Source organism: Crocuta crocuta, unplaced genomic scaffold, assembly GCF_008692635.1.
Source record: "Crocuta crocuta isolate KB4526 unplaced genomic scaffold, BGI_CrCroc_1.0 scaffold376, whole genome shotgun sequence".
Lineage (NCBI taxonomy): Eukaryota > Metazoa > Chordata > Mammalia > Carnivora > Hyaenidae > Crocuta > Crocuta crocuta.
Genome location: NW_027527388.1, coordinates 378,511 through 384,991, shown reverse-complemented (window position 1 = coordinate 384,991; position 6,481 = coordinate 378,511). Strand labels below are relative to the sequence as shown.

The 6,481-nt window shown below is 31.6% G+C and overlaps 1 non-coding gene across 1 annotated transcript; it reads left to right on the top strand.

Moving 5' to 3' along the window:
- The first annotated feature begins 1,911 nt into the window (after nucleotides 1-1,911).
- LOC144222083 (U6 spliceosomal RNA) lies at nucleotides 1,912-2,016 on the top strand. Its single transcript, XR_013332282.1, has one exon. It is a non-coding gene; the product is annotated as a U6 spliceosomal RNA (small nuclear RNA).
- The last annotated feature ends 4,465 nt before the right edge of the window (nucleotides 2,017-6,481 follow it).

The following is a 6,481-nucleotide window of genomic DNA, read 5'->3' as shown; positions in this document are numbered from 1 at the left end:
ACTTAGTTTTTGTCATATTCAATTAACCTTTAAGATCTCTTTATTTTTAATGTTTAAGATTTCATGAGAACTCTCAGGTTTTCCTTTTTTTCATTTTGGTCATTCAGAATAACCTTTAAATTGAAATATATGTTCTATGTATCTTAATATTTTTTCTATTTTTAACATTTTTTCCTCTCAATACTTTCTGTTCTCTTTTCTAGAGGCCCCTATTAATTCAGCTTTTGTATCTTTAGATGTTTCTTACATTTCATTTTTATCTTTTCAACTTTTATACAAATTTCCTAAAATTTATTTTTAGTATCTTTTTAAAAATTTTTACCTATATTTTTATATATATATTAATGTTTATCATATGTATGTGTATATAAGTACCTATATGCACACACTTGTGTGCATATGTATATGTATACATTTTTCAAGGTTGAAAAGCAGCTTAGGTACTTATATCTTGAAAAATGGGTAGATAAATTATATTACATACATCCAAATACACAGATTGATGTATGCCTATTTTATGAAACTAAGCTGAGTAAAAAAGGAAGCAAAATCATATATACACAAATATTCGAAGAGTGAAATACTTAGGAACATATATAAATAAAAAAATATGTAAAATTCAATCATAATAGCCTAAAGTAATGAAAGAGAATGGACTGGTTGTGTGGATAAAAGGGAGAATTTCATTAAATAAAGTAAGTCCTTTTATAGTCCAGTGATGCAACTATTTTTCTCTGTGGTTCAAATAACAAAATATACCTAATTAATGTATGTCAATATGTTTATATTCAGAAAATTTGTATTGTTGGGTTAACATAAATACAACCAGAATAACTAAGGAAATTTCTCAGAGCAATTTTTAAGTAAGATTGTTTTGATATTTTTTTTACAAGTTATGAAAGTGTACTTACAGTTATCTATAGATTAATTTACCTAGATATATTTTTCTATCAATACAGTTTTTATGTTTGAAGTCATTTTACACAATCTAGTCTATGTATTTCAAACTTATTTGTCTTATTTGATATGGAGTGGCTTCATAAAAGAGTCAAAGAATCATCCATGAGGTGACCGACTAAGGCATTTTTATTAGAAATATATAGACTGAAGCAAATAGCTATTTTATAATTAACTATATGTTTGTGTATTTTTTTTTAATTTTTAAGTGTTTATTTTTGAGAGACTGAGAGAGTAAGAGCAGGGTAGGGGCAGAGAGAGAGGGAGACACAGAATCCAAAGCAACCTTCTTGCTCTGAGCTGTCAGTACATAGCCGACGCAAGGCTTAAACCCACGAAGAATGAGATCATGACCTATGCTGAGGTTGGACCCACGACCAACAGAGCCACCCTCATGTCCCTATATGTTCGTATTTGTATTTTTATCATCATTATATATGGTTTTTAATTTTGTGACACAGATATCTTTATTTTTGAAACTTTTTGTAGACAATCTCAAATTCCTACTTTACCATTACTATTTTACATACTAGTTGAAGTAAAAGAACGAGGAGGAGGAGGAGGAGGAGGGAGAGGTGGAGAACTGTCTAAAGTTGGTATATTCCATTTCTTCATTATTCTTAGTGAAAAAATGACGAAGACATAAATGCACATCCATTGACAATAATGACATCAATCAAAGTACCAAACCCCAGTTGACTGAGGATGTATAATTCTGCTAAGCTGGTGCTTTGCATCACTTTCAGATTTTAGGCTTGTACTATGCAGTTCTAGAAATATAAAAATGAGTGAAAAATTTTGGCAATTCAGAATTTAGCCTGAAAAGAAGAGGGCAAGGGACAGGTCGCTCAACAACTATCTAAATTCTTCTATTAATTTCCAAAAAGATGTCATCTCTATTTGGTGGGCTTCCTGAGCTCTAACATGGAAACCACTTGGAGAAAAATGACTCAAGTGCTTGCTTCAGCAGCACATATACGGAAATCAGAACAGAGAGAAGATTAGCTTGGCCCTCTGTGAAAGAATAACATGTGAATTCATGAAGTATTCCATATCACTAGTTGTATATTAGGCTCAGACTTTCTGCTATGGTAATAAACAATTTTTAGAAATAGTGGTGACAGTTGTGTAACATTGTGAGTGTAATTAATTGTATAGAATTTACACTGAAAAACTGTAAAAATAATATATATATATATGCAAATAAACTAGAGCAAATGTAGTTAGTTTGTAGAGGTTCATTTATATTAAATCTTTTTTCCCCATTCTCCTTACTCTTACAAAAGAAAATTAATTAGGATGAAAATGTAACATTGTAATCATTCTTTCTTTCACAGTTTAAAGCTGAACAACAAATACAGGAGTGATTCACACATGGAATACACTGAAAAGTAAATAATTCATCTGTAATGAAAGCCATGGTAGGACATGGGGAGTAGGGAGTCAAAAAAAGGAGAAACATCATAGTCTGTAGATATTAGGATAGTCATGCAGGAAAGATAAGTGGGAGAAATAAATTGCTATGGTGGATTAGATCCTGCCCAGAATTAGGTACTGAACTTCCTTAACAATTTACCATAAGTCATCATCATTGGATGATCCAGACACTGATTCTCTCTCTCTCTCTCTCTCTCTCTCTCTCTCTTTTTTGCCAGTGGTATTTTTCTCCAGTTTTTTTTCCCCCAAATCTCAAACGGTTATTCCTCAAATTTCTTGTTTACATTCAAATTGTTTTGCAGTTTAATCTGCTGGTACATTTGAAATTTATTTCTGAATCTCTTGCCATTTTGCCAGAACTGCACCCCCAACTAATTTTATTTTTCTTACTCATTTGGCTCAAGAGCCAAAATATGTTTTAATTCTATATTTACAGAAATGAAGTTGGGCACGTTAATATCTTTTAATTTTTGTCACACAAATAATAAGATGATGCTAAAACTATCATAAAGCCAAAACTATGTTTATTAAACACACAGGATTGTCTTTTGAACTGTATCATAGAATATCAGCATGAATGTCAGAAGGTGCCAGATTTAGAGTGATAATCACTCATTTCTGTCTTACCTAAATATGCAAACCCAAGTAAAAGTTCATTTCATATCTGCTGAATTACCTAAAGCTAGTACATTTCTGTAATAGCAGAATGTAGTCATGGTAGCATTATAGCATTTGGAGTAAGAAAAACTAGGTTTTAGTTCACACATTTCTGTTCTTTATTTAGAAGATCTTTCTAAGTTGACTTTTTAAAATACAGTATTGGTTTGCTGATAATATATACCTGACCTAACTCATTTGGTTATCCTGTGAAATCAATGAAATAATATCTTTGAAATTATTCTGTAAACTAGGGGAAATAGTTATTATAATTATTATTTGGGGAGGGGCTGGTAGTTACGACAAATGGATAGAATTTGGGGAGATTAAACACGTCACTGAATACATAAAGAATTCATTGAAATAAAATGGAATTCATAATAAGAAACTACCTTCAGAGTAGCACTTTTCCCCTAAACTTCCTAACTTTCACTGGTCTCTTGTCATTTTCATTTTCTATTCTTACCTCTGAAAGAAAAACAGAGATTTCCACTCATCTCCTGATAACAGGGGCTGGTTGTGTCGAGTGAAATTCATTACCGCTTTGATTTTTCCAGGCTCCTTTAAACTCTGTTTGAGTTGTCAGCCTCTTGCCATGTCCATTTTTTCTGTCGTCGGGATCACTCTGATGTGTACTTTGATTCCCTATTCATTTTGTTGCTGCCTCTTGTACATTAATGACATGAATGTCCATCGTGTTGAAGAAAGACTTTTTTTTTTTGGTCCCTTAAGATAAACGAGTATAATGTTTTGATGCCGCACACACGGAATTAATGTACTATCGAGTATAAACTTAGTTTTGATTAAGTAGAAAATTCAAATGACATTTAAATGTGTAAAGATATAAATAATTACCAAAGGGAAAAATCAAAGCAAGAAAAATGTACCATTGTTAAGAGATTTAAATCTGTATTTTTCTTTTTTCTTTTTTTTTAAAATGTTATTTATTTTTGAGAAAGACAGAGAGTGAGCAGGGGAGAGGCACAGAGAGAGGGAGACACAGAATCAGGAGCAGGCTCCAGGTTCTGAGCTGTCAGTATAGAGCCTGACGCAGGGCTCGGACTCACAAACTATAAGATCATGACCTGAGCTGAAGTCAAACGCTCAACTAACTGAGCCACCTATGCACCCCATAAATCAGCATTTTTCTTGGTGTTGCTTCCCTTAATGGTTATAGAAAACACTGCAAGAGACCTCATTGTTACTATTCAGGCATTATGAAGTTTCCCCAAATTGTTTATGTCTATAAAAGTAATGTATGTATGATCTTTTTTATCTGTGTGAGATATGTACCAGTAATTCATCTTAAAATAGGTTTTAGGAAATCAAAGATATATATTTCTTATTACCTTTATTGAGCAAGGTAACATAATAGTGTGTTATTGTTCAAGCTGACACGTTCTTCTATGATGGAATTTTTCTTGAGCTTTACTGTCTAAGGCAGTAAGCACATAGTGAGCCCTTATTTTGTGCTAAGTATAAAACATTGTATTTAGATTTCTGAGAGGGTCCAAAGATATTCCCATAACCAGAGGAATTTTACAATTTCACACAATATCCCCTTCAACACCTGGGATTACAAAGCGTTCCTATGCAAAAGTAATTGAGGTATAAAATGATATCCCAGTGTTGCTTTAACCAATGTTGTTTAATGCCAATGATTTTAAACACATGTCTTCATATGCTTACTGACTTTTTTGGTTTCCTATTCTGTAAGTTGCCTAAATACATATTCTTTATCCACTTCCTACTACAGTTTTGGTATCTTTGTTGTTAATTTGAGGAAGTTATTTATATATTCTAGATAATAATCAATTTTGTTTATTTGGCATCTGTCCTCTATCTTTAAATTCATGTAAATTCTATGCATTCCCAATTCTAAGGCTTTTCTAATTTTTGAGAAATCTAAAATTCTCTAAAATGTATAGAGACTTAACAAGAATGCACAAAGAGCCCAAATAAGTTTTTTAAAAAGATAAAAGTAAGACATACTATAGTACACTATAGTTTAAAAATTAAACCAACTGAAAGAATAGAGAGCTAGAAACAGACCATTTCTATTTGGCCATTTCACATACAAGAAAGCATTACTATAAATCACTGGGGAAAGATGGAGAGTTTAAGTAGATTGCAGCAGGAACCCTAGCTCTCCATACAGAGAACAAGAAACTTAATCAAACACGACATTCAAGGATGGAAACTAGATGGATTAAATATTTAATTTTGAAGGTTAAATTGTAAAGTTAATAAAGGAAAATTAAAGAAAACTTCATAGTATCCTAAAGGCAGAAAAGAAACTTCTTGTATAAAACTTTTACAGCACAAATTACATGGCAAAATTGATGAGTTTAGTTATATCAAACTCAAAGATTTCTCTTCATATAGGACATTACTCTCATTTACAGTTTTTTTCATTACCAATGTAGAATGAAAAATATTTGTCAAAAGTGATACCAGTAATAACAACAAAAAACAGTAACTAGAAATAAAGATGTGAAAGAAATTTATGTAAGGATAAATTGTATTTTAAGGATTTTTTTCTTTTCATCTTGAACTGTAGATTCATCTCAATGAAATTCACAATTTTGTGAGGAGGGCTCAAGAAGCCCTTTACAATGGACTTAAACCAAAGAATATATAAATTCCTTCTGTAAAAAATAAAGGATGAGAACATGTGCCCCATATCATTAAGATTTATAATGAGACTAAAGTTTTAAAAACAGCATATTTTGGGACAGGGATAGTAAAATGGGCTAATTCAATAGAGTGATGGTTCTAGAAACTACCCACACACATACAGAAATGTGATTACTGACACAAGTGGAGCGAGAAGAAAAGAAATGGGGAAAATTATTATAATCTTAAAAATAAATGCTATTTATTTTATAATACACAACTTACAAAACTGCTTTGCTTGATAACTGGTAGATATATAGCTAAGCAAGAATTCAGTCATCAATGGAGGCTGTCTGTGGTTCATCAGGAATACAATGATAAAATTGCTACTTTTATCAACAAACTGATACTATTAAATTTGTTTAAGTCTTATTTCTTTAAATAACTTCCAAGAATGAAGAAAAGATTGAGGTACTGCTGATGAACTCTTATTCTGTTTATTTCTTCATTTGTATGAAAGGCAACACATTATTGGCCATGGCTAATGTTTATCAAAAGGACTTACTAATTTCCAGGCTACTCTTTTATCTGTGCCTTTTGTTAAGTGGATTTTCTTTGGATAAAATCCCTTATAATCAGACAAGGAGCTTTCACATTACATGACGAGCTAGATATATTAAGACTGCATATTCTACTTCCTTATCAGGGTAACAAATTCTGGGCACCTTATGATTATATATTAACATGAAATTTATAGTGCTATTCCCAGTTCTAAGCAACAGGAAAATAGTGGAAAAGCAGAACAAAACCCAAA